The following is a 27948-nucleotide window of genomic DNA, read 5'->3' on the forward strand; positions in this document are numbered from 1 at the left end:
TTTTTTTAGCAGCCCTGCAGACTGGACAGAATGGCCTTGCGGGCTGCATCCGGCCCGCGGGCCATATTTTGCCCACCCCTAGTCTACTCCAATAGAAGGAGCAGGGGAAGGAAACAGTATTTTCCATTACTCCTGGTTGACAGGAATCCAAAGAAGGCCAGAGTTCTTACCTTCCTAGAGGTATGGAAAAATAAGCAAATATGACAGCAACTAAAAAAGGGCTGAGGTCTACCGTGAAGCAAGCAGCTGTCAGTAATGGTGCATGTGCCTATTCCACAATAAGTGAAAAGTAAACTGCAGGAATTTAACTTTGCTTCACTGAGGAGGAAGTCGCTCTAGTTCAGATTTAATGAACTACAGGAAAATAGCAGGTACACAGATAGTCACCACACGTCACCTTCTCTGTGGAAAGATCTCTACTCCCTTTTTACTCCTTGCAGTTTGTTCATTTGTCCACACACAAATGGATACGCTTACAACCATTAAGCAGGCATTACCCTTTGAGACTGGCTGAGGCTGAAGGGTATTTCTGCGCTTGTGCTTATTAGCCATGTGACAATGGTCAAGAGATCTGGGTTCACTTTCCAGCTCTGTCACGCAGTGCAAGATAGTGAGAATGTTGTTTCAATTAGTTGTTCTCCATCAAGCAGGTAGCATGTATAGTCTGTAAAATGAATGTTTCAAAAGTGCTTTGAGATCCTCAGATGGAAGGTTACATTATTTTTAAACAGCTCCCAGAAAATGTGATACGTACTTTATAATATAAATTAGATAGGCATGGATCAGTTCCCCCAAAAAGTTTACAGCCTAATTTTAGACACGATGCAACAAGTTGGAGATAATCAAACAGTAAGGAAGGAACAGGGTGGTAGAAAGATACAAGCTATGCCACTAATGTTATGCAACTGTTCATCAAACCTCGTGCATCTTTGGCTAGATCTACATTACAAAAACAGTATAACTTCAGCAAGCAGTTTAGCCGAACTGGCATTCTGTAGCATAACTGAAAAGACGTAGAAATAGCCACTGCCATAGCAGCAGCTGGCTACACCACCACCATCAGCACCATAGCAGCCAGCGCTGTCCCATGTGCCTGTTGACACTGGCTACATATTTCCACTTACAGATAGATCATCATCTTCCAAGGTAAACAAGTTGTTTAGTGCAGTTTTCCAAGTCATTATATAAATATTTTTTCTGGTTTTTTTTAAGTTCTGCAGTTCCTTAGGTTGCAAGTTTTTTGGCACAGGAACTGTCTTTTGTACATGAGTTTATACCGAGCTGAGCACGGTGGGGTCCTGATCTGTAACTAGGACTTTGTGGCACTGCAGTAATAACAAATGAAGGTGGGGGAGAGAGAGAGAGACAGAGCAAGTATTGGGCAGTGCCTCTGACATGGTCAGATTCACAGGTTGAGAACAGGTTCAAAAACTGCATTTCTGAAGTGCAACCTGCATCATAGGAGCAGTTTATTAAAAAGGTAAAAGCCACAAGATGACCCTTGGAATTCTCTTCTGGGCCACAGATTCAAAATTCCTTCCTGCTCCCTCTCTCAAATAATACCCCCGCCTTTTAAGGGGAGGAATTTGATTGGAGGATGGAAAGAGCAGATGGTTGGCACCAAAAGTGTACCAAACACAAAACAAATCCTTGCCCAATTCTGTAGCAGCTCATTAGTATCCTTATTAAACTACTTTATGAATCAGCACTCTGAGAACTCTGCACAGCCAACATCTGCCTCAAACTTATTGAGAGCAAAATTAGGAGTTTCACATAAAATCAATTTCTTCTAATGCACTAGAGGCGAGGGGCAAGAGGACACAAACATTTGTCCTGCATTTTGCAACAATTCAGGAAAAGGGTTTTTTTTGTGTTTTTTTTTAACATTGAGTTTGGAATAAAATTTCCTCTATTTGAAACCTTTGCAAAAAACTAGTTTTCAATCAAGTAGAGAACTCATTACTGAACAATGAACAAAGTCAAAACCAGGTTTTAATCACAATTAACTTTGGAATAACAAAAAAACAAAACCATCCAAACTTTACCTCAGACCAGGCCACTGTGAGGATTACTCAGGTCATGTTTGTAACATGCTTTGACATATTTATTACTCTGCTCTTACAGTTCCTTCCATATCTTGAAACAAGATTTCCATCTTGAAATCTGGAAACTAATCTGCATATACTGGTGAAGCAATCCTCATAACATCTGTGTGGCTGGCCCCACGTTACAGATTAATAACTTTATTTTGTGGGTAAATTGCACATTTCCCATTAAAACCACTAAGAGCTGCCGGACATAGCAACCTGGGGGTAAAGCTGGCAACAGACTTCAGCCTCCATTTCTAAACACTAGGGCACTTCCAAAAGATCTTTATAAATAAATATTTGACTGCTTCCTTACATATATCTTCGTTTTCACTTTTGTTCACAGTGCAATAAAAAGTTAACACTGTCACAGATGCACAGATTCCATTAGAATCTGCCCCTGAAAGTCCAAAGGATTTTTGCCAAGAATTCTATGGGAGTAAAAAGCACCTTTGCAGTCATAACCCCAAATTTAGCAAAGTTGAAGGGATGTTTCACTAACTAAATAGGTACTTTTCATTTAATAAAAAGGCTAGTTACTAGGCTGGATCCAGTACTATGTTTAATCTGTAGAAAGTGGGTGGAGGTCATGGTTCCACAAGTGCAACAGGGTTAGATTTTAAAGCGTTTAGAAGGGTTTAGGTTGTAGCCGTGTTGGTCTAAGGACATAGGCAGAAAAGGTTCTTTGGGTGAATCTGATATCTTTTATTAGACCAACTTAAATAGTTGGAGAACAATTTTTAAGCAAGCTTTCAGGTTCAAAAACCCTTCGTCAGGCTAAGGAAATTTCAGCAGTTGGTGTATGCTCATCCTGGATGGAATGAAAAGTAAAAAAGCCAGAGGCTGGGCTGGTAAAAAAGCCAGCCCAGCCTCTGGTTTTTTTACTTTTCATTCCATCCAGGATGAGCATACACCAACTGCTGAAATTTCCTTAGCCTGACGAAGGGTTTTTGAACCCCAAAGCTTGCTTAAAAATTGTTCTCCAACTATTTAAGTTGGTCTAATAAAAGATATCAGATTCACCCAAAGAACCTTGTCTGCAAAGTGTTTAGAAAGCATTACAATACTCAACATTCATTGAGTATTGCTTTACAATACTCAAAGCAATGCATGAACATATATTAAGTCTCACCCCTTGCCATACAGAAAGTAAATAGCTTAGCAGGGATTATAACTCGGAGTTCCTGGATCCCAACCCTCTCCATTGCTCATTCTGTCAGACGGTGTGATGAGACAGACCATTGTTCATGAGATGTCAGGAAGAGGAAAAGCATCTTTATCTTGATCCCATGGGTTAAAATGTAGATGTTAAACATGAGGGAGTACTACTTTAAAAAAATAGAAATTTCACTGCATCTCATGTAAATAATAGGCTATTTTGTTAGCAATGTACTGCTTTCTAAAATGCACACAAGTTTAGCTATTGCTATCTATAAAAAGCTGTAACATGATATATGACAGCATTGTATTAAAGTTTGCTAACTAGTATTTTGCAGATCTGTCCCTTAGCATCCCTACTGTATTATTCAAGAGCTCTACTAAAAGTACAGACTGGAGGGAACAGCGCCCAAAACATTTGTTTGACTGATTCTGACATTCATAAACCAATACTAGCTAAGTGCTACAAACGTAACTGGATATGGCACTACCAAATCTTCATTCTTTTACTATAACATAGAGGGTCAGCTACAGCATCCTCTATTTTATAATGATGATGGGCCATATTCATGCATATCTAAGCCCTTCAGAACATTTATTTTCCCTCATTACATCACTGTGGGGCAGGTAAATAGTACTGTGCCCATTTTACAGATGTGAACAGAGGGGCTACATGACTTGCTCAAGGTTGTCACACTGGAGTCTGTGGAAGGGCAAGGAACTGAAGTTGATCCTCCAAGTCCTATGTTAGTGTCCAAAGCCTTGGTCATTCATCCTCTCCCATCTACTCTTTGACCTCATCCACAGTTCTCAACATACCATGGTTCTCATCTGCAACACCTTTTCTATGCCAACCTAGGGCCACTCTTCAAGGGGGTCTTTTGCTCATGCTAAGCTAAGGCTGCAGACACATGAATGAGATACCTCAGGAAATCCCTTGCTACCAAGAACATTTGTTGCAGCCTCCTGAACCGAGAAAAATCTTCCTGAACCCTGGAAATTTGACACTGATTTCATTACAGCAGGAGTTGTCAACCAGGAGTATGCGTATCCCCAGGGATACTTGGAAAGGCCATAGGGGGTATACATGGGCGGGCAGGAACGGAGCAGGACCAGGACAGGGCTGCCCTCTGCGGGCTGCACAGGCACTGCCTGACTGGCCAGACACAAGGAGGGGACGGAGGGAGAGCTCACACGTGGTAGCCACTGCTGCTGCTGCCATGCAGCACCCCACGCTGCTGCCGCTCCACATATGGCTGTGCACCACCCCTCACCCACTCCGCGTCCGGCTACACTTCCCACTCCATGTCCGACCACTGGGGATACATTCATTAAAAAAGGTTAAAAACCCCTGCATTACAGGAAATCTCCTCCTGAAACAAGATATCCTTCTTCCAGGACAACTGTTCATGTGTTCAGACAGCCTGAGAAGTTGCCTCCAGGTTTTTATCTGGTGATTCCCCGTCTTAAAACTGATCCATGTGTGCACCTATGGCTTAAGTACTTGTTAATAGTGTATAGCAGCAGGAACAATTTACTTTTGGATCATCTGATATAGTAGTCATCTATGGGCTTGACACAAGCAATATATTTACTGTAATAGCATACAGGACATGCACAGCACTCCCATCCAGGATACATGAATGTTAAGTTCAGATCACTAGCTCTAGCTGGTACACACAGCACTCATTTCAGTGCAGGCCCACTCCTCAGCAGGGACCATATCTTCATGGCTAAGCCAGTGATTCCCAAAGTGTATACCATAGCACACAAGTGTGGCACAAGAGCAACCCAAGTGTGCCACAAACAATGATACTTTATCAGTATCATACCCAGTCTGTGAAGCCATGTCATCCAGTCCATGGGGCTCCCACAGGTCCAGAAATTAACACTGTTATTGCTCGCCCATTACCAAATTTCCAAACTCCATGTGGCAGGTTCATGCCCAAACCAGAGAAAAGCCCAGCACCACTCACCTGGCCTGCAGCACTTGCATGCACACCCCCCTCCTCCCTCTCCAGAAAAAAAACAGCATGCCCCAGGTATCAAAAGTTTAGGAAACACTGGTCTATACAATCATATAGTACTTCTTATCAGGGATTTAAGAGGAAGGGGGGAAAATATGATTTTAAATAAAAAAAAAAAAAAAAAAAAAATCAAGCTCTCAACTAAGTGGTCTGGTCTGTTCATTATTTCCTACTTTGCTACCCACTCCTGCAGAAGAAGAAAGCTCTCTCTCCCCTCCTTGCTACAGTGCAATTGCAAACTCAGAAACACCACAAATACAGGTTGCTTCTAGGCCTCTAAGAAGCTGAGTTATGCTTGAATTACAGGGGGGGGAAGGGGGTGTATTTCATTTTGTTGTTTTGGAAGGGGGGTGTTGGTTTTTTGTGGGGGAGGTTGGAGGGTTTAAGAGTCCAGTAGCTCAGAACCAAATGTGTCCAACCTTTCTTATGACAGCAGAAATACAAATACCTAACATGTTACCAATGAAGTCAATAGCAAAACTCATTCATTTCAGCAGAAATACAGATCAGCCATCACAGAAACAAGCTTTGGATTCCCAAATCCAAATCATTCCAGTGCAGTCATTATCACTGAGAGCCAATTGCAATTTTTTAACTTTTAACACTCTAGTTTGCCTTATATTTCTAATGGTGAATTCACTTGCTGAGGACAAGCTCTGCAGATCACCCCAACTTTTGCTGCTGCAACCAGAATCCCTCTGCTTACTAAAGCTCATGCTGTACATCTCTAATTAGTCTGTGACAGCAATCCTCAACTTCTCTAGACTCAAGGTGCCCATCAGACAAGAAACCCCCCGCAGAAAAATACCAAGTTAGTTTTCACTGTTTTTGACAACAGAAAAACAAGAGCGATTCTGCTGCTGCAAAGAACGCGGAGGCCACAACAGCACAGCATGCTCTTAGCCATCTAGTTGAAGTCTCTGGGTTTCCCTTGCGAATTATGCCTGCACACCTAATGGTGGCAATGCAGTGTGGCTCTCTGCAACAACCCAAGAGGATCTCCAGGCACCCCAGGGTGCCCTGGTACTGTGGTTGAGAAGCACTGATCTGCAGGATGCAAACCTACCCTGCCTTCTGCCCGACTTGGACTTAATGCAGCTATGGACCTCTCCTGAGGCCTGACAGCAATCCCAGTTATGAAAACCAGTTTCTCTGCACACCACAGCAGAGGCTGGGAAACCCTCCTGCAGTTGCTGCAACCCAACACCTGGGTGCCTGGAGTTTTCAGAAACCCAACCATCGTCACAGCGGGGCACATGGCGAGCTCCAGAAACACACGCAGACACCTGCTCCTGCTCTGGGCTCTTCCGTGACAGAAAGCAGCAGCCAGGCAATGCCCCAGCTCCTAGTGAACGGAGAGAAAACCCTCCGCTCTCTCCCAGCTGAGGAGACATCCAGGAAGGCGGCAAGGCTGGAAGCTCAGGCAAACCAAATGGCAAACGTTTGGTAGCGCACCCCTTTCACGCAGGCTCCCCCCCTCCCCCAGCCCTGCCCTGCAACAGCCCGAAGAGAAGGGCGCTCGTTTTCGGGGAGCAGAGCCCGCTCTGCAGGCTGCCCACCCGCGGGCAGGTCCCGCCAGCTGCAAGTTTCCGCGCTAAAAAGAAGAAGTGGGGGCATCTGGTGCGGGGAGAGCAGCGCAGACAGCAGTGCAGCCACCAGCAACAAACTTCCCCGGCGCCCCGTCTCCTCTCCCCCGCCGCAGCTCCCGGCTTCCAAAAGCACCAGCCATGATTCACCAGAGCCCGCGCCGGCCCCAGCGCGGGGCGTGCAAGGCGCCGGGTCCCGCGGCCCGACCCGGCTGCAGCAGGCGCTCGGAAAGCAGCAGCAAGTTGCGGTGCAATCACGAGGATGCGGCCGGCGCCCCCGGCCGAGCCCCGCTTCCCCCAGCCCTCACCTCCAGTCCCGCGGCGCAGTGTCAGGCAGGCTCGGTCTGACTCATCGGCTGAGCTCACAGCTTGAGAAAATAAATAAATAAATAAATAAACAAATAAAAGGGCCAGGCCACATCCAGCAGGCGGCAGCAGCCTCCCCGCGGTGCACGCGCGCACGGGCACGGACACGGCCCTAAACCAGCTCTTCCACTTCGGCAGCGCCGCGTCTCATGACCGCCGCCCCCTCCCCACGCCCACTTCCTGTTGCCATATTAGGCCGGCACTGGGTTTTTAAACTAGGCAGTAACTCCCCGGAGCCGGGGATTTCCAGCAGAGCTGCTCTCTACTTCGTGGCTTTCCCTCCCTCTGCAGCTCTCGCACAAGCCCTAGGGTTTGCCTTGCAGAACAGCGTCCCCTGACAGCCTAGGGAGACATCCTTGCCTTGGAGTAACCCCTGGGTAGGGTCTGAGGGACACCAGTGCGTGTCCTCTTTCCACACGTCCTTGCCCTGCAACTGGGAGACCACGTGGTCTGGGCTGCGGAAATGCTCTGCAAGCTGCCTCCCCGCAGGTCTGCTTGGCCAGGTCCTCGTCCAACAGTCAGCAATCCTTCCATGGGCCCACAGTATCTGCCACAGCCTGTTGGGGGCCTGTCTCCAGTGACTTAGGCCACAGACCAGTCCACAGAAGTTACAGGTCTTTCTACAGAGGAGACTAGCTGTAGGCTAGGATTTCTCCTCTGTTTCCAGAGCAAGACACTTTACCTCAAAACAAGCTGCCACTTGAATGCAGCACCCTTGACAGAAATTACACAAACTGCTTCAAAAGTGTAACACAAGTTCAGTGCACATAAACCACTTTCAAAATGGCCAAAACTGGTTTAAGATAAACCTGGATGGATGTAGTATCAGACTTAACTGATGTACTTACATTAAATTGGTTCCTTGAACTTCTGTCCCAGATCCCCTCCAGATTCATATTAATGCTGTCCCCCCAGCACCCCAGGATGCTTTGCACCTCCCCTGCAACTCCCTCCTGGCTGGGTGGGTGGGTAAGGATGGCCCAAGCTGTCTGCTCCAGCCAAGCAGGGAGGTGTGCTCCAGCACCCTCCAGCTTCCGGCCTGGACCACTGCAGGCATGTGGCTGCACTCGGGGCATTTATATGCATCCATTTGCCTGCTCTGATGCACAGGAGCAAAGCAGACCTGATTAATCAAGTCTGTGGAGCGTGCAAGCTGACACGCCTGGTGCTGCATCACATGCATTTGTATAAATGGCAAAATGCGCATCAGCCCTGAGAAAGTGGCGGCAGCGTGCTTTTGAACTACAACACCTTCGATGTGTTTTAGTTCAAAACCGTGCCACCACCATTTTCTCTGCACTGACATGCATTTTGCCATTTATACACATGCAGGCACTGTAATGCAAGCATATGTACAAATGCCCTTGATTATTGGTTCAATCTATGCAGTTTAGACTAAACTGGGAAGATTGAATCGATTCAGTCCCTGGCTTTTTGACTGTGGAGTTGGTTAACAGCCAGCTCCTGATGACCAGAAATGAATGCAAGACAAAGCCTGACTTGGTGACACAGGAAGTAGGACGGAGTTAAAGTACATTTCTCCAAACTAAGGCAATTTGCTTATACCCAGCTTCTGAGTACCACCAACCCCAAACATTCAAAAACTTTGAGTCAGAGCCCCAAACAAAATAATTACAAAAATATGTAATACATAAAAGCATTTTGCATGTTGTGCCCTAGGTTTCTGCAATTTTTGTGCTCACTAGGTGTACATTTTGCAAGTTTTATCTCATCAATCATAAAAGCCTGAAGCTTTTTTTTTCACCCTAATTTAAATTGAGAGAACATTCTCAATAATCATTTGTCCCCAAGAGCTAGGACTTCAGAAGAAGCATTCAATATAAAGCGGAGGATTCCAAGCACTGTGAAAAACATCTCACAGCACCAATATGAGGAATTGTCTATACAGATGAAATAGCAAATCTGCCTATGCATAAACTACTATCACAGGCAGAAAACAAACTGAAAAACAGAGAAAACTTATGCTGCAGAACCCATACCAAAACGACTGCATTTCTTAAACTAGCAGACTTTCTATCCTTCAAGCACAACCCTTAGCCCCAGTTTTGTAAAATGTTCCAGGTAGGTGGACCTCAATGCTTGCACAGAGCCCCACAAGGTTTTCTATTCAGCCACAAGGCTTTTTCCATGTGAAATGGCTTAAGGCCGTAGAATTTTCCAATATTCCACTCTCCATTTTTGTTTTCGTGCAAGCACAGACAACAGCCTGTTTCCATTAGTGTTGCAACATGCAGGAAGCCTAGCACAGAATTAAAGAAGAACTAAGACAGAAAATTAGCAGGCAGAATAAACTAATCTCTTTTCTGAATTTTGAAGCAGATTGATCCCTGCACATATGCTTTATCTTGCCACTGCATTCTCCCATGGCACATTTAATATAATAAATGGTAGACTGGCATCTGGTAGCAAGTGCATTTAGTCTCACAAAGAGTTAATGGAAAGAGAAAATGTTCTACAAGTGACAGCACAGCTCATGCAACATTTTTCTGTGGTGCATACACTACAACCTCAGAATTTCACCTCATCTCTTTCAATCAATGTCAATACTTCCCTGCTTTCCTTGTGGGACATTCTAGAACAGCAGAAAGAAGTCTCACAGAGCAACTTCTAGGTAGATAAACGGTGTGTGCTGTAATTAATAGCAAGCCAATTCTTCCTACAATACACAAGATAAATCGAGTAACAGCAATGACCTTCAGACTGCAATTTTACAGAAACCTCTCAAAGCTGGACACATGCTCTACTGAATAAATATTTTGGCTTTCACTTTGCTCTGGATATACCAAGAGAGACTCATACAAAAAGAAGTTTTTAAAGAGGCAATCAGTGAAGGGGAAGTGGGGGAATTTCTCTAGTGCTTAATGTGACCTGCATTTTTTCCCTTAAAATAATTTTTCACCTCCATTATTCTCCTTTTACTTGCTTAAAATGGTGACTATTTTTTTTTTAAAGAGGAAGTGGTTTCCCTCCTTCCCTCTCTCCCTTTTTAACTATAGAACTATCAAATCTGACCTGTTTTTTTTCCCTCAAGGATTTTCCTAGATATTACAAAACAGCTTATTAAGCATTGTTCACTTTAGTAGAGCAGCAGTGGAGGGGAGGGCTGAATATTTCACAACAAGCACACTTATACCAAATATGCATCAGGCACTGGAGTTAAATAAATATTTGTTTCCAGCAGGAGCTAAGCACACTTTCCCTGCTCAACTTTCAGTATCTCAACTCTTGCAGTGTCATTATGTCACTAACTCTCTAATCACTCTTCTGAGCTGCAGTGCATGTCTTAAAAAAGGAAAATGCCTCTTGCCTCCCTCCCCTCCCACAAATTATCAGTGTCTTTATACTTTCTAATGCAGCAAAACCAAACATAAGATCACTTCCATCAGTCCACTTTCCCTCTCCATTAACCACCTCTATAAGCAGAGCTTGAGGGGGACGTATCCGAGGTTGGGTCTGTACTGTGGGTTCTGCTTTTTTTTAAAAACACACTCTAGCTCTCTGCAAAAAGGACTGAGGAAGAGAAAGGGCATCCCTCGAACAAGAACTCCCAAGCTGAGGTTCCAATTCCCAGACCTACTACTGTGCATGAAGAAGGGGCCTGAAGAAGGAGCAGGCATTGGTGACCAACACAGCACTTGCCAAGTACTGTGGGAATGAGTTTGTACAGTTAACTGATCACTCAGTACTTAAAAGTACATGCGAGAGATGTGTTTTTTTCCGGCATCTGGTTACAAATTGGCTGTGCATAATACAAGTTGCATAATGCCTTGCCTAGAATCCTTTCTGGGAAGCCCAGCACTTGAAAGGTATCATTCCCCAATGCCACAGCTCTCCTTCCAGGTCAAAACTTACCACTATGACCTAACAAATTCCATATGTGAATCTAATACACAATAACAAGTACTTATGACCATCTGGTAACTACACTATGCTTAACTAATCTTTGAGGTGCCCTGCACTCTCACTTGGGTCCATGGGGCTTGCCTGGTGCATCAGTATTACTATTTTCAGGACACTGTAGACCTAGCAAGGCTGAGACCATTCTGATCAAAACAGCAACCTGAGAGACCATGCCCTCTCTTCTGAGATTCAGAGAAGACTCGTATGATTACGGGACAAATCTTTTGATGCAAATGATGTTTAGGACTACTACTTCACATCTCAGAAACATACAGCATCATTTTCACTCCACAGACTTTACCTACTAAAGAAAGCCTCCTTTTACCTTGATGACAGGGACTGAAAACATGTTGTCCAAGCCAACTTCTTCTAATAGCCTTGGCTACTTACAGCAGTATAATTGGAAATACCATTCACATTTTATCTGAGACTGGACAGTTTTGGTTTATATTTCTGTTTGCTTGCTTGTTTTTGTTTTTAACATTGGATTTAAGTATACAAAATCAATCCCTGGACTTTAGAGCACAGCAACTTTGGTCAAATGCTCTAGAAAGCATGTCTGTAACTACTAAATATTTCCCAGATTTGTACTTGATTTCCAAATTCCACATTTGAAGCTAAAAATTAATTTCCATGTTCTGGAGGATGGATACTTTCCTGGTCCCTCTGGGCTAGAACAAATAAGTTGTTTTGGTCACTAAATTTCAGCTCATACAGACTACTCATAAAACAGAGAAGGAGGCTTTTTGCTTGTTTATCCATACTAACATTTGGATTCTTTTAGTGACCATGATCTGTAACTTACAACCATCCATCAAACTGACTCTGGAATACTCTTCTCAGCAAATTAATTTCTTGGACATCATTGTGAAAATTTACAGTGGCTATAACACCACCACACTGTATCAGAAACCAACCAACCATGACAGCAATCTCCACACCAGGAGCTCTCATTCTAAACATACCACTAGATCCACTGTGTATAGCCAAACTCTACATTACAACCATATCTGCTCTGACTGGGATGCACACATTAAGGATCTGGAGCAGGGATTCCTACAGTTACAATATAATCCTAAAATAGTAACTGCTCAAATCAACAGAGCCAGACTCGGACATCATTCTGGCCTGCTACGCTGCCAACCCCCCAGACAAGGACAACAGAATCCTTTTGGCTGACACCCACAGCTCCTCAAGATTAAATACCTTAGACACATCATGAATAACCTCCAGCCCCTCTTGGAAAATGACAACCGTCTCAAGGCAGCCATGGGGGACAAACCTGTCCTGGCTTACAGGCAGCCCTTCAACCTCAAGTGGCATCTCTCCAGCAACAGACTACCTCCTATGCTCACCAAGGCACCAGACCTTGCTCCAGGCCAGATGCCAGTTGTGTCCCCCCAGAGACCACATCATCACTGAACCAAATAATATCGAATATAACATCTGAAGTTCATTTATCTGCACCTCTACCAACATCACATGCTTACAGTGCCCCTCTGCCATCTGACAGCATGATCCCTACATATACAAATGAATAAACACTGATCTAACAGTAATTCTAGAAAGACACACAGGGCTGCAGCAGAACACTTTAGCCTCCCTGCCCATTCTATTATTGACCTCAGAGTGGCTGTTTCCAGACAACAAAACTTTACAAACTTGAATGAGAAACTGCAGAACAAGAAGTCATTCACAGGCCAGACTGAGTTATGTATGGTCTAAACCAAGACTATGGATTCTTGTCCTATTACCTGAATTTGCTTTTTTAACCCCTACATCCCTCAATGGGTTAAATGCTTTTCTCCCTCCTAACCACCAGCAGTGCCCCTCCTTTTTCCTCCCCTCTTCTTTACCCTTTGTATTCTAATCATTGCTTTCTATTTAGAAGCTCTGCTTCCTGCAGTCCTTTCACAGCATCTGAAGTAAGTCCTCCACTTAGGAAAGCTAATACTATACATCTCTGATTTAGTTAGTCTTTAAGGTGAAAATCTACCCTGCTTTCTGCCTGACTTCAGACTAACACAACTACCTACCTCTCCGTGATCCATAATAGGTCACGGGTATCAGAGTTGCAAGAAGACTACACCAATACTTTCCTTAGAGGTATCCATGAACAACTCAGTTTTGTACTCAGCTTCATGTGCCAGGGCCTCCTTAATTAATTAACTGAATAACACTGCACACAATAAAAAACTTTTCAGGCCTTGTTATCTATCACAGGGCAAAAAAAAAAGTATAAACAGTGGGCTTCAAGTGCAGATTATTTTCCTACCCACATTGACTGCTTTGGAAGATGCACAAAAATTGCATGAACTTTGCTAACAGATGAAGAAATAAAAGAAGTTTTAATATCTGGCTGTTCACCATGGGCATATGCCATTTAATGGTTACCTACAAATGAGTTCGTACTGTTTTTTTCTTCATGAAAAATAAGACCTGAAAAGATTTATACTTTGTGCAGGTAGGTGATGTTATTTGGTTGTTCATATGTCTGATACCCCTCCCTCAAAGTATAAAGAATTGCAAAATTTTATCCTCCCCAATTCTGCCTGAGAGGCTTCTGTAAACAAGACAGATTAACATTTTAAAGTAACTTGTTTTCAATAATAAACTTTAATCTGCAATAGAAATTCTGCCTGGGTAAATGTTCAGAATACTGAGAGACAAATGGTAGAAGCTTTCTTTTAAAGTCACTTCCCAGATACTACCATTGACAACTGCCAGACGAATCATACCCAGCGAAGCTCACATCAGTTTCCTTCCATGCTAAGATTTTAACAGCGGAAGGGATATGTTCGTGTGCTCTTGTTCTTATATGCCAACTCTACTGGATGAGTGGTGATAGTTATATCTAACAGTAAACCAGGTGCAGAGAGGTTATAATAGTAGGGAAGGAGGGTTTCTAAAGAGTTAGCAGTTGTTACTGTCAGTTTTCAACTCCATTTGCTGTGGTCTTCCCAGCCACTGACCGTAAAACAGAGTCATCTGCCAGAACAGTGTCAGTGCCATTCAAAATGCTACTGTGCTTCTGTACACAGAACTTGCTTCCCAGCAAACTCTTTCCTTGATTTTCATATTTAATATTAGCTACATATATGGAAAGCTAGATTATCTATACAATACATATTGGAGAATAGCACATGCAGCATGCTTTAGCAGCTCATGCTCTAGACTAATTCTAAATGAAAGCTATAGCTACTTTCGATAAAGTAGATGACACTCATCATCAGGGACCCTGGTTTACTCTGATTAAAAATAGCAAATTCTCTGATCAACCCCCCCCCCAAATCTGTGTTTTTCCAAGATTAAAATGAAACTCCACTAATTTTATTTATTTATATTATATATAGGTATCAGTTGAACACAATGTTTTATTGATATATTTACAATTTTAAAGCAAGTTGGAAGCCTACCAGTGCCTCAATCACTATAATAAAATACATTCTAAATACCTATATATTTTGGTGCTTGATTTGGGGTTTTTTATCATGGAAAATCAGAGCTTCCCCTGCCTCCTTGGCTCACCAGGATGTGGGTCCAGCTGTGGCTGCACTTGGCAGCAGCAGGGGCAGTGGTGTGGAATTGTGCCCCCGGCGCTGCCCTGGCACATGGGTTGCGGGGGCCCCCGCGGCCGCCAGGGGCAGGGCAGCCCCAAGCCCACAGCAGCCAGCCTGCATCCGCCCCCACACCGTGCACAAATCTGAGGGCACATGCCCCCCCATGCCCTCCCAGGTGTGTGCACGGTGGCAGGGAACCAGGTCCCCTGCTGCCCCCCAGATGCCCTCGGCTCCATCCCGCTCCCTGCCCAGGCCCTGCAGCCATGCATTTCCACCCTGGCCCCGGGCCCTAAGCCCCAGGCCCCATGCACCACCCCAGATGAGCAGTGCCCCCAGCCCTGCCTAACACTCTCCCTCCCTCCCTCCCCATGGGGGCCTCAATCCCTGCCCTCCCCCATTTATGTGGCACCCCCTTCCTGATTTCCACATTTTTCTCCTTAAAGAGAAAATCCACATTTTCCCTCTAAAATGAGAACATCTGTGTTTTTCTGCATTTTTCCATGGTGAACAGAAGACCTGGATCCCTGCTCTTCAGTGACTGTGGACCACCAATCTGCCACTGAACTAACTTTTCCAGGCTAAACTCAAATGTAATGAGACCACCAACATCTTGCAAAACTATTATATGCTTAAAACCCTGAAGTAACTGTTGGCTGCACATCACAGTATGACATTCCATAAAAATAATATTGTAACAAGAAGTGAGACTAGGACTAAATGGGAACATTTGTCACATGGCAAATCATTAAAGCCCTCTCATCTCTATTGCTGCCAACAAGAAAGGGTGACAGAGAACCTACCTATTCTTGTGGCGACTTCTGATTAAGCTTCCTCTTAGATACCTGCATCCAAAGTTATTACACTCTTCTTCTTTGCAAAGGGTCACTATGTCCTGCCAATTCATCAACTCCCAAAATAAACTTGTTGAGTAACTAAAGATGTCAATAGCTTTTCACATTCTCTCCATGCAGACAACAACATGCAGCTGAGATGGTAACTCAAATACAAAGTGGATGTTTCATACTTATTCACAGAGGAGCATTTTCCAATGCAATTGTCATTTGTAATATCCCTAGCACCTTAACAAGCCAATTCACATTTTCCTAGGACTGACATTTTAAACAAGGAACATCGATTTAAACATCGATAATTTAAATTCCATCAGGACACCACAACAGTTTTTTTCAAGCCAGGACTATCCCTGCCAAATCAAAGTTTGGTTGCTGTACACCTAAATCGTACGTACTTGGTCCCTGAAGTGAAATCCAGAACTCTGGAGCTGAGTACCTATATTTCTTATAGAGAGCATAAAGAGGATTAGGCAACTCAGAAATAGCCAACGCCCTGAGCAGGAAACAACCTAGAACAAGCTAACAGCGAACAAGGATGAATGGAGCATGTGTATGAAATCCCACCCTTTTCAGGGCCTTTGCCACTTGGGGATCTGCAGCCTAGAATCCTTTCCCGAACAATTCCTGAATGCTTACAACTATTCCTTCCAAAACAGAGCAGGGCAAGTTTAAGATGTGGGAGGGATTTTACATGTAATATAATAGCCTTGAACAGGGGTTGGCAGGGCCTGCTGTGAAACCCAGGATCCCAGGGCCCTGTCTGTGGTAGGCTGGTGAGCAAGAGCTGTGCCAACATAGCCCCATTTGCCCTACAGCTGCTTGTCCCATCACAACCACCACAGGCACTGCCTCCACCACAGCATGCTGCCACTTGGCCCACGGTCACTTGCCCAACCACTGCCACTTGTGCCACCACCAGCCCTGAAGCTGGCCCTGCCGATCTGTACCAGGGCACAGCGTAATTTTGACTCCCCTGATATACAGGAATAGTCCCATAAGCAGGGGTTAGAACCCAGGACTTTGCCCCCTTAGGGAGGTGCTCAAAACAGTAGACTACAGTTGTGCACTCTCTCTGGTCCAATGAACTGAATTATTTTCTACACAGTGGAACAGATTCAACAGGAAAGCTAAGGAGTGTCCTACGCACAGAACAACCCATCTCTTGGTTATCCTGGGAGGTGGTAAAGGCTAGTTTGAACTCCCTCACACTGAGGAGGAAATTAAATGCAAGTCTCTTACTTTATGTTTTAAAAGGAACCAGATACAACTGCATTTCTGTAGGGTCCCAATCCTGTGGGGGTGGTGTACATTTGGAGTGTTCCAAGATCAGTATGGACATCAAGAGACAGGCATAGGACCATACAGTTTCTGAATCCTAAATGAACTTGGATATAAGCTAGGAACCAACTTTCTCAAACTAGGACAGCATAAGCATGACTCCATGTAGTTTGTGAACTAAAGACAAAATAAAGTCCTCTAGCATTAGGTGGCAGCTAACCAGGGCTTTTTGGATCAAAAATTTGTTGTGCCAAAGTCCTGCATTAGGTGTTTTAGATCTACCCCTATATGCTACTATGTACTCTCCAAGTTATGATGTTCTTCGCTTCTCTCACAATTGCTTCTAATTCATTTAAACAAATCATTGCACATAAAGTACATAGCATCTTCCATGAAAGAATCTCAAAGCTCTTTACAATAAGCAATTAAGCCTTACAACAGCAATGTTAGGCAGGTAATTATCTCCATTTTACAGGGAGGTAAACGTAGCACAAGAAGGGTAAATTACTTGTCAACAATCACGTAACAAGCAACTGGGGAACCTGGAAATAAAACACTTCCTAGTTAAGCTCTATGACCATTAGACAATACTCCCACCCTACAGAGTGCTGTTAGTTTCTCTATCAACTATATTTATGATTTCCTATATTAATCTGATGGTATGCAAATTTAAAATGCAAGTCTGTATGAGATCCAATTGCCATGTTTGAAAAACTTTGGCCTTTTTACTGGCCTTTTGTTCAGGGAGAAAGAGGAAAAGATTTTTTAAACCTTAAATTCACAACATGCACTTTAACAGACAATTTTAATTGCATAGCAAGCAGCCCATTGTATTATCAATGCAGATGAAAAAATCAATCAATTAAAATAACACAGGATACAACACTTTTCCAGAAACATTTTCAGGAACAACAGCAATATCAAGTAAGGAAATTTAGAAGAAAAGGAACTTGTACAGCAATAGCACTGGCAATTGAATCTCAGAAAATAAGGTAACTTCAAAGGACAAGATGAAAAGAACTTTGTGTCAGGCTTCTGTTAAACTGAAGGAGAAAGAGACATGGAAAATAATTGTAGCTTGAGAAGAGAGAGCAGGTAATGTGTTTTCATACAAAATCTTTAAGGCTAAGTCAGTGACTACTGACAGGAGCCTGTGGTCACATCTTATCAGATTTCCTACTATATTAAATACATTAGAACATAAAGAATGCCTCACCCTCAAAACGGAGAAAATGTTAGGCCCGGGTCTTGCAGCTAAACCCCTATGCATACTGTAATCTCCCTGTACAGATCTCTAGTCACAGGACTGTGGCTTTAGCTAGCAGACCATTTCCTTAAATCTGCTTTTGACAGAAGAGGTAGCTACAAATCCCAGAAGAGTAGTTTAATATTGGCTGTTTTAATCTAAAGAATATTAGAAGTTGTAGTAGAAGCAGAGTGGTTCAAATCTGTAAATAAATTCTCAAATAAATAAAGAGGCAGTTTGGCTCAAGAATTTTCCATGCTATATACCCCAGAAATTAGAAAGGAAATAACATGTCTCTCCCTCTTCTCATGCTACAAAGAATAGCAGCAATTTTCTTAAAAGCAGGCTAGACTAAGAGATGTGAAATATTTCTATTTAACGTCTATCACCAACAACCTACAGAAAATTCTCAAACAGGGACTGGTGGAACACAGACACAGATATTAGTTCTATTTAATTTTTACAGCAGAGGTTTCTCACCTAAAATCATATTTTATTTTGAAAAAGGGACATTAAGGACTGAAAGGCACAAAACTAAACATTACACTCTTTTTTACGTCCTACAGATATTTTCTGCATTTTGACACAAAAACAAAGGCTGCAAAATTGCTGCATTCTAGCTCTTCAGCAGAGTAATACCAACAAATCAGGGGAACTATGTTTTATGTTTTTGGTTTTGTTTTTTTGGGTTTTTTCATTTATCAGCCCCACAATACTTCCAATTTGTTATTTTACAAGTAGTCAAGAAACTACTCATTGTGGTTAAGTACTTGAATTTGGGGTTCCAACTATATGATACTAACATTTTAGTTTAAGGAGACATTAAAATATTGCATCCAAACATTAACCTACCTATTTGCTATTTAGTTTTGCAAGTTTACCTGACACAAACAGACTACTCTGTATTTATCTTAAACAAAAATGAATAGTAATTTCATATTAGCAAAAAATACAATTAGTCAAGATAGGATTATCGTATGTGTTTAGCCCTGTCATCCTTTGATGTCTTGCCACTGAAAGAGCAATTCTGTTCATACACACACAGTTGGACACTGGCATGGGCGAACCAGGCAGCCACCCAAGGCCCAGGCAGAAAGGGGGCCCAAAATGGTAATTTAAAAATTATCATCATCATCTCTGGCAAAGGGGAGCCTGATAGAAAAGTTCACTCAGGGCCACCAGGAGTCTAGGTACAGTGTTTTACACACACACACACACACACACACACACACACACACACACACACACACAGTCTCTGTCTCTGCAATTTAGCCCAGAGCCCATTACATGGCTAGCATGTTGTTATATATGCATCCCAAGCAAGGAGTGTTTTATGACTTTAGTTCTTTTTTATTATCCATGGGAACTATCAAAGTATACTGGTCCTTTAAATAGCCTCTCAATGCACATGGCCAGCAGTTGTTGATATTAACAGGTATTTGGGTCAGTGCCTTTGGTCTCACACCTGCCTCCTAATGGCTCTGATAGAGGTGTCTTGTAGAGAAATCTCTGAACTTATTAAACAGCAGCAACAGAGCCAAATGAAACATCTATTCTTGCTCTATAAAATACAACAACATTACTCTAATAGTTGTATCTGCTTCTTTAAATCGGGCCTCAAAGGATTTCCGATCTGTTCTAGTGTACATTTTAACAACTATATTTAATCATGGTCAAGCTTATTTCAGTTTAACAGAAAATATATCATAGAATATATGCACACACAAGTAAAATAGTTCACCTTTCACTGTCAGTAAACACTGCGTTGGAGGATTTAATTTCCATGCTCAGATAGTTTATTAATAGTAATTATTATTAATAATAAAATGCTGTGGAAGAACTGTAAACATAGGGAGTCAAGCCCGGATTTTTTTCATACCTCTTTCACTAACAATGTAATATTTAACATCTCTGGACCATAGCGTAAGTCATACGTTAAACTAAGAAAATATACTTATCTTAATAAGTCTTGAGATCATTAGATATGATTACAAATAACTCATCAGAAAAAGTAGTTAAATAAAATTAAAGAAAAGCTAAAGAAAATGGAAATGTTAAGGAGCGGTTCTATATCCACTTCACACTTAGAACAGTCAGTGACGTCAATGAAAGTCTTGTGCATGAAGCACTCGCAGAATCAGGCTCAACAAATGGATCCTAATTATTGAAGAGCGACAAACAAAAATAAAAAATATGTTTGAATATTTCTTTCAAACTTGTTTTAAGGCAAGAAGATGGCTGAAAGGCATATGTCTTGCAGTTGCAAGCTCCAAATAAACGTAAAGAGGAACAAAGCCACAAGTTTTACATATGCCTTGAATTGTAACATCAAATGTAATACAATAATATACAGGTAACCCCCACTTAACGCTGTTTCGCTATAATACTCATTTTAAATTGATACCGTTTCCACTTAGCGCTCAGCGAGTTTCATTATAACACCTGCAGTTGCCATCTTGGGTCATTAAAACTTTCAGTTTCACTTAATGCTCAGTTTTTCAGGAACCAATTAAGAGTGCTAAGTGGGGGGTTGGCTGTAATCAGATTATTAGCTGAATCCATACATTCCCCAGTGTGTTTAAATGAAATCAGAACTGGAAATGTAGTATTCTGCAGTGAGATTTTTGCAAAACTGTAGAGGATATTAGACAATGTCCAAGAATCATGGACAAGTAGGGTTGGAAGGGACCTCAGGAACTCATCTAGTCCAGCTTCCTGCTCAAGGTAGGATCATCTCAGTCTAAACCACCCCACACAGATTGGTATAATTTGCTCTTAATGCTTCCAAGGACAAGGTAGCCTCTTCTAAAGCTTAAACACCCTTACAGTAAGAAATTATTCCTAATATCCAATCTAATTTCCCTTGCTACAGTTTAAAACTGTTACTCCTTGTCCTGTTTCCTGCAGCCATAAGTAGTTACCAATTTTTAGGATTCCAATTCTTCACCTGTCTAGATGGAGCAATTGATGATTTAAAAACTTATTTTCCAATTTACTGAGCTTTGTCTTTTTTAACAGTTATTTGAAAAATATTCAAACACAATTAGTGATAGAATTTTCTGCTGTTTAAGAAACACGCGTGTTGTATCCAGTGTGAGTTTTTAAGGACCAAAGTATGATCCTCTTACTCAAACAAAAAGTATTTTCAAATACTACCTTCCACTTAAAAGGGGTTTACTTCTGGGGTAAGTTACCATTCAGTATCTGTAAGTATTATAGTCTCACCCAGTTCTCAATAGCCTTTTCAGGCTACAGGCCAGAAAGACCAAGCTCAGGTCAGAGAAGGGCAGGAAGGTGCTACGACCAGACTACTACCAAATACCACCAAAACTCCACATGTCTAAGCTGGATACAAAGGCTCCACAGGCTGGATCTGACCTTTATGCCATAGGTTACCACCAAGCCTGGGTCTAGACTTACATGAGGTCTACTTTAAATTTCTTGGATGTTGCATTTTTAATAGTTCTCTGATTCTCAAATTCTAAGTTGACAGACAAGCCAAAATTGTTTATAAAATAAATTAAACTCTCACATTTCCATTCGTATACAGTAAAAAGAGCCCCAGTCAATACAGAATAGCAGGTTTTAATACTGTTTCTAGAATATTTTGCTTCTGCTGAAAAGAAGAAAGCATATGTAAGCAACAAACAAGCAGAAAAGTTAAAAAAAGCCCTCACACTATTAAGGATATATTAGTGCAATGTGAAATGACAAACATCTCCTTGGTAGCGCCTTCTCATATGGAGTTTGAAAACCATGGATATACAGGCTGTGAAGACCACTTAAATTTTAAGACTAAACTAGAAGAATGCTGCCTGTTCTAGGATCCTGCATTTTGCACTGTGACACTAAAGCACCATTAACAATATTATTTCTGGGCCACAGTGCCCACTCTGGGCAAAGCGCTGTCCAAACTCCTGAACAAGACAGTTTCTGCACCAAGAATTCCACAGTCCAAAAAGAAACAAATATGTTATGCCTCAGAAATAATTGATTTCTTAGAACGTTTTATCCAAGTATTCCCAAAGTCTGTTACAAGCATTTACTATGCCTTAAAATACCCTGTGAAGATACTCTCTCATCAGGCACTGAAAAATTGTGCAATTTGCACAAAGTTAAGTGTTTTGCTGACTTCCCAGCATTATAGTAGGACTATGTATATATAGAGTACTATCTAGATGCAGTTTGTTAGAAAAAAATATATAATGAAACAGTTTTCTGCTGGAATTTGTTAATTTACTAAAAGCTAACCATTCTATCCAAACTATAACATTTCAATTAAATTCTAACAGAAAACTACCTTGCTTCCTGCCAGTTTATCCACTTGTTGGCTTTGACATCCCTGACTTCTAGGCCAGGCTCTGTCAGACTGCCTGGAGTTGCAAAGAAATGAAGCTGCACCAAGAATGTCAAAACATTGGAGTTTTGTTAAAGAATTTAAACAAAATCAGTTTTGAAACAGCAATATCTTTTGTTAAATCTTTCACCACCCAAGCCTACTAACCTCTAGGAACTTAAAGAACTCTGCTTTCAGGAAGTACCCAATGAGCAAGGACAATATATAAGGAAGAAGGAATGAAGTCTGAATGTTGTATTGCCCTGGCCTGCTAACTGTATGTTCAAATACTAAACTTTGTATAAAAATGCATCAGGTCCTCCAGGTATATAAAAAAAATCAGAAACAAAATATATTGACGGGAAGGGGAAACACAAAATGGCTAGGGACATAAACCGGTTTAAGTGATCAGAAACTGGTTTAAACCTGTAACAGAACAGAAGCTCAGTGCAAAACCAGTTTAAAAATGGCTGAAACCAGTTTAAAATAAACCTGGTTGAATGTAGTATCAGATTTAACTGGTCTGGGTCAAACCGGTTCATGAAACTTGTCCCAGACCCCTTCCTGGTTCAAGTTAAATCAGAGTCCCAGCATGCTTTCCAGCCCTGGGCTGGGCTGTCTGCTCCAAAGAGCAGGGCTGGCCCTGCCCCTCTGCTCCCTAGCTGGGGCACTGAGGGCTGGCTGACAAGGGAGGGGAGGCAAGCCCAGCTGGGGATTCAGCAAACCCCAACTGGGGTCTGGGACAAGGGAGGAGGGTTAAACACCCTTTCCTACTGCTCACATTTACTGGTGGCTGCAACTGTGGACTACAAATCCAAGAGGCACCTGGAAGCAGGAAGAAGTGATGAACAACCCTGCAGAGTCCTGCTGCTGTAAGTCTGGACTGCAAATCCTAGAGACCTTGGGGACAGCAGGAAGAGGAAGTGAATACACAGCTAGAGAGTTGTGCTGTAGTACCCCCTGGCTTCTGGCCTGAGCCACTGCAGGCATATGGCTGCATTTCCTGAATCAAAGGTAAAAGTCTGTTTATTTCTGCTTCAGTTTAATCTGTGCAATTTAGACTAACCTGCAAAGACTGAATTGATTCAGCATCAGGCTTTTTGACTGTCTGTACCTAGCCCATAAAAACACCAATGCTAATAGATGTAATGGCCAAAAGCTGTCATATGTTCCAACAGCCTCTGAGCACGTCAATGGCAGACCAGGAAGGAAAATTCTAGACGCTTTCCAAAAACATTTTCAACTCACAGATATATGAAAGCTATGTTTTAAGCAACTGTGATCAGGAACCTGGAGAAACAATACATCAGAATATTGCAAACTGCACAAAATGGCTGACTCATACAATTATCAAATCCTAAAGGATGATGTAATTCACAACAGATTAGTAATAGGAATGACAACCACAGGAACTTAAATCAGAAAGCTTAGACAGCTACAGACATGTGCAAGACATGAACAAGATCATAACCAAAGGCAGAAAAGAAGTGGAACATAAGACTTCAGTGAAAATACTCAGGAAACCCAAATGATCCTGGAGCAAAGCAGTAGGGCATCTTTTCACTTCAAACAATACAGATTTGTTCATTATTGTAAACTACTATTCAGAGTGCTGTAACTAAATGAATTGTCACGCATCACCCAAGTGACCATCACAAGCAAAGCAATGAAGCACTTCAGCAGATATGGTATCCAAAATTGTCTAGTTTCAGAAAACAAATCAGTTCTTTTGCAGGGAGTTGTGCAATTTATCTGGTAATGGGAGTTTAGTCATAACAAGACATCAAACTTCAGCCATCCAAAAGGCAAAGCCATATCAGCATTTAAAATTACTTTAATAGTTAAAAGGCCTTAACAGCAACCTATTAAGTTCTACCCGCATTGGTTGGTACCCGAGTACATCAAGCTCCCACATTATTACAAGTAGTGGTGGAAGAAAAAACGAACTGATTGAGAAACACGTAAAAACCAAACCACAATTACAGATAAGCTAAAAAACTTCTAGAACTGTATCCAGAAGACCCTGTCAGGATCAATTTTTTTCCTCAAAATAAATCATACACTTGGAAGTAAGCTACACGTTAGATAAGGCCTCATCCATAACATGTTGCATTGGAGGGACACATTCACTAACCCCACCCCCAAACTGCCACAAACTCAAGATATAGACGTGTGTGGAGGACCCTGGAATATAAGCCACAATGAAACTTGATCAACAAGACAAAAGGAACAAGCTGAAAATCAATCATGAGATATCAGAAAAGACTCTCAAAATACCGCATTACCAAATTAACCATATCCAAGAGAGTATCCTCTCAATACAAGCCAAAGTTGGGCAAGTTCCAACTTCAAACTTCTGCAAGGTATACACAAGACTTTGTATGAGACTAAAGATGTGAAAGAACAACGCTCCCAAACCCAGAGGAAAATACCTTTGTCTTGAAGCAAGTTAACAGTTAGCTTAAAGAGAGAGAGAGATCTAGACTGTTAAATATGTAAGCAGATTATGATTATTTTTCTGAAATAAAAGATGACAAGAAGGATATCGCAATAGATAATCATACTGCCGTATATCTCTGGAGGCCTAGTAATGTAGAACCATAGAAAGAGAGGGCTGAAAGGGACCTCAGAAGGCCATCTAGTGCAACCCTCTGCTGAGAGCAGAGACAAATGTTGTTTAACCTGCATTTAGAAACTTCAAGTGACTGAGACTGCACATCTAGATCCTCTAGACCAGTGTTTCTCAACCCCTGGGTTGCAACCCAAAAGTAGGTTGCAAGTATATATGAAAGGGTTGCAAACAAACTTTAAAAATGGATTCTCCTTTAATAGAGAAAAAACATGGCAAACTGGCTTTTCCCTTGCAGGCTGGAAGAGTTCCAGCTGCAAGGGGCTGCTTGGAGCACCCTCTGCCCTCCACACACCCACCCCTTGCCCCACAGAGTGGGGATGGGACCTGAGGGCAGGAGGAAGGAGGTGGGGCAGCGGGTTAGGAGTAGCCATCAATATTTACATATGCATCCCAGTACAAAAAAGGTTGAGAGTCACTGCTCTAGATAATCCTGTTTCCAGTGTTTAACCACCCCCACAGCTAAAAAGGTCTTTCTGATGTCAAACCTAAATCCTGTTTGTTGCAACTGAGGCCCATTATTGCTTACATATGTGGAGGAACAGCACATTATGTCTCCCTTTATTTCTGTGCACACAACAAGACAACAGCAAAGCCAAGAACAGAGCCCAGGAGTCCTGGTTCTTAGTCTCCTGCTTTAAATCATTTGTAATATTTAGCCCTACAGTTGCCTATTTATATTGTAGAACTCAAAATTAATGTTCAGAGCACTTGGAAACAGAGGAAATGGAAGAGTGCAGGAAGAAAGTGCATTATTCCATGATTTACACACAACGTCTTATTCAAATAGCTTATTTTTTCAAGTGCAAAATGACTGGCTGCAGAAGCAGTAAGAGGCATTGGTACAAGGGACTGATTATCAGAATCAATTATAAAAAGACACCAAGGAAAAAAACCTAACAGTATATGTTCCATGCTATAGAAAAACCTATATGAATCTACAGCTGAGAAGAGGGTGAGGTAGTCTCTGAAGTACTGCAGCAAAGATCCAGTGGCACAGGCCAGTGACCAGAGTACAGACCCAGGATCTCTGGAGGGCTTGAACTCATTGCAAGCTTCTGTACTACCGCACCTTCCCTGCTACTGCTACCCATGCTACACTGATTTAAACTTATTTTAAGTATTCCTGCCTGCACCACAATCTCAACTTAATTTTGCTAGGCAGACACACCCTACATGCCTGTGAGAAATTCCACTGAATTTCATGGGATTATTGGGAACCTTAAAGTTATTTTTCTGCATAAGGGTATGCAGGATTGTGGCCTAAGATCTTTTTTCACATTGGTTTTCAAGCACAAGATTTAAAAAGAAATATTTCTGTATCACAAGCACAAGCTAGTCACAGAGCATGCATTATTAAAGATTTTTAGTCCAAGTTTTCTATTTGATTCTAGTAGTGGTGTCACAAAGCAAGTCAGGCATAAGATTCAGGAAAAACTGTACAAGTACATAACAGCTTGATCACACACATCTCAAAATACCTTTATTTATTTTACTTGTACATACTGACGGTTCACCAAAGGAACATTAGCAAGGTTAGTGGGCCTAGCATTTGACCTAAATATTTTGGTTTATAAATCATTTGCAAAGCTCCAGTAAAGTTCTACTTAAAACAAACACGTGACTTAGTGCTCTTTGTTCAAGAAAACTGAGTACATTTTACTTTATACACTTCATAAGCAATATTTAATTTGCAACATGGGGGAACTTACAGCAATAAACTAATGCATGTATGCCTCAAAAGTAAAATATTCCTAACAGGGTAGATTTTGGCCCCAAGATGTTATAAATAACAGTTTTCTCTTTTGTAGCACCTTTCAGAAAGAGAATGTCAAAGCACTTTTTAAGCATAGCTCAAGCCTCCTAATGTTTAAAAAATAGTGCAGGACTATTATTCCCATTTATAGTTGAAGGAACTGATGTAGAAAGTTTAAGCCCACATTTTAAAAAGTACCGTCTGATCTTAAGTACACCTATTCCTTTGGACCAAACTGGAGACACTTTAGATGTGTTATGTATAAGAGCCACTCACCCGGAGATTAAATCAGTAGAAGTTAGGGACATCCAGCACCTCTGAAAAGCAGACCTAAATTGTGCACACAAGAATTTAAGCACACCAAATAGCAGGTCCCTTTTCTAAATCTACGCCAGCAGACTTGTCAGCAGTAAGTCAGTGAAAATAAGGGGTAGAACTGAAAAGTCCCAGCTCCCAATTCTTTTCTCTGCCACTAGATAACACTTCCTCTAGACAGCTGTGGCAGGCAGGGTGGCGCACAGACTACCTTGTCCAGAGGAGCCAGGTTATAATCTCTACAGAGCTTTGTTCCAATTCTCCACATCATTGATAAATTTGGTTTACAGGAAAAGTTAGTCATTGCAGTCACCCAATCACAAATCCCTACATTCAGAATTAATATAAGACCCCTAAAATATTAAATATCTTGAAAATCATGAGGTTATTAAGAAATAATAAAATATGCATTCTTTTTATCTGCTTCCTGGTTTTTGTGCCTCTAGGAAAACGGGGGTCATGTTTTCAAGCTTATCTGCACCCATACAGGCTAGAAACTCTGTTTTAAAAAGTTGAGACTTGTGCATTCAAAAGATTCCTACAATAGAGGCTTTAAGAACACGAAATATTGAACAACTACTCATAAGAAAAATCTCTAGATTTGGCAGCAGTGTGTTTCCATTACATGTAATCTAGTCCTCTTCTTTATGGCTCCATTATATATGACCTAGTCCTTTTCTGAACCTTTCATATGTTGATGCATAACAGCTGAACTATCTCCTTTGCCTCTCCCTCTCTAAACAACAGGGTAACTGAATTGTTCATTTTAATGCAACTGATCTCCTTATCCAGACCCCACCTACAGTAATATTTTCACAGCAGAACCCTACAC

The 27948-nt window shown here is 41.9% G+C and overlaps 1 protein-coding gene across 10 annotated transcripts in view; it reads right to left on the bottom strand.

The window, feature by feature from the left end:
* ELMSAN1 (ELM2 and Myb/SANT domain containing 1) overlaps window positions 1-27948 on the bottom strand; it is a 113453-nt gene that overhangs the window by 39719 nt on the left and 45786 nt on the right. For 2 of the 10 annotated variants that reach the window (XM_025215364.1, XM_025215360.1), the window contains exon 1: window positions 7167-7352. The exons of 7 other annotated variants lie outside the window; for them this stretch is intronic. The gene's annotated coding sequence lies outside the window, so the exon portion shown is untranslated. One more of the 10 variants, XM_025215366.1, reaches the window with a different exon arrangement.

The sequence above is a fragment of the Alligator sinensis genome, unplaced genomic scaffold, assembly GCF_000455745.1.
Source record: "Alligator sinensis unplaced genomic scaffold, ASM45574v1 scaffold1581_1, whole genome shotgun sequence".
Classification (NCBI taxonomy): Eukaryota; Metazoa; Chordata; order Crocodylia; family Alligatoridae; genus Alligator; species Alligator sinensis.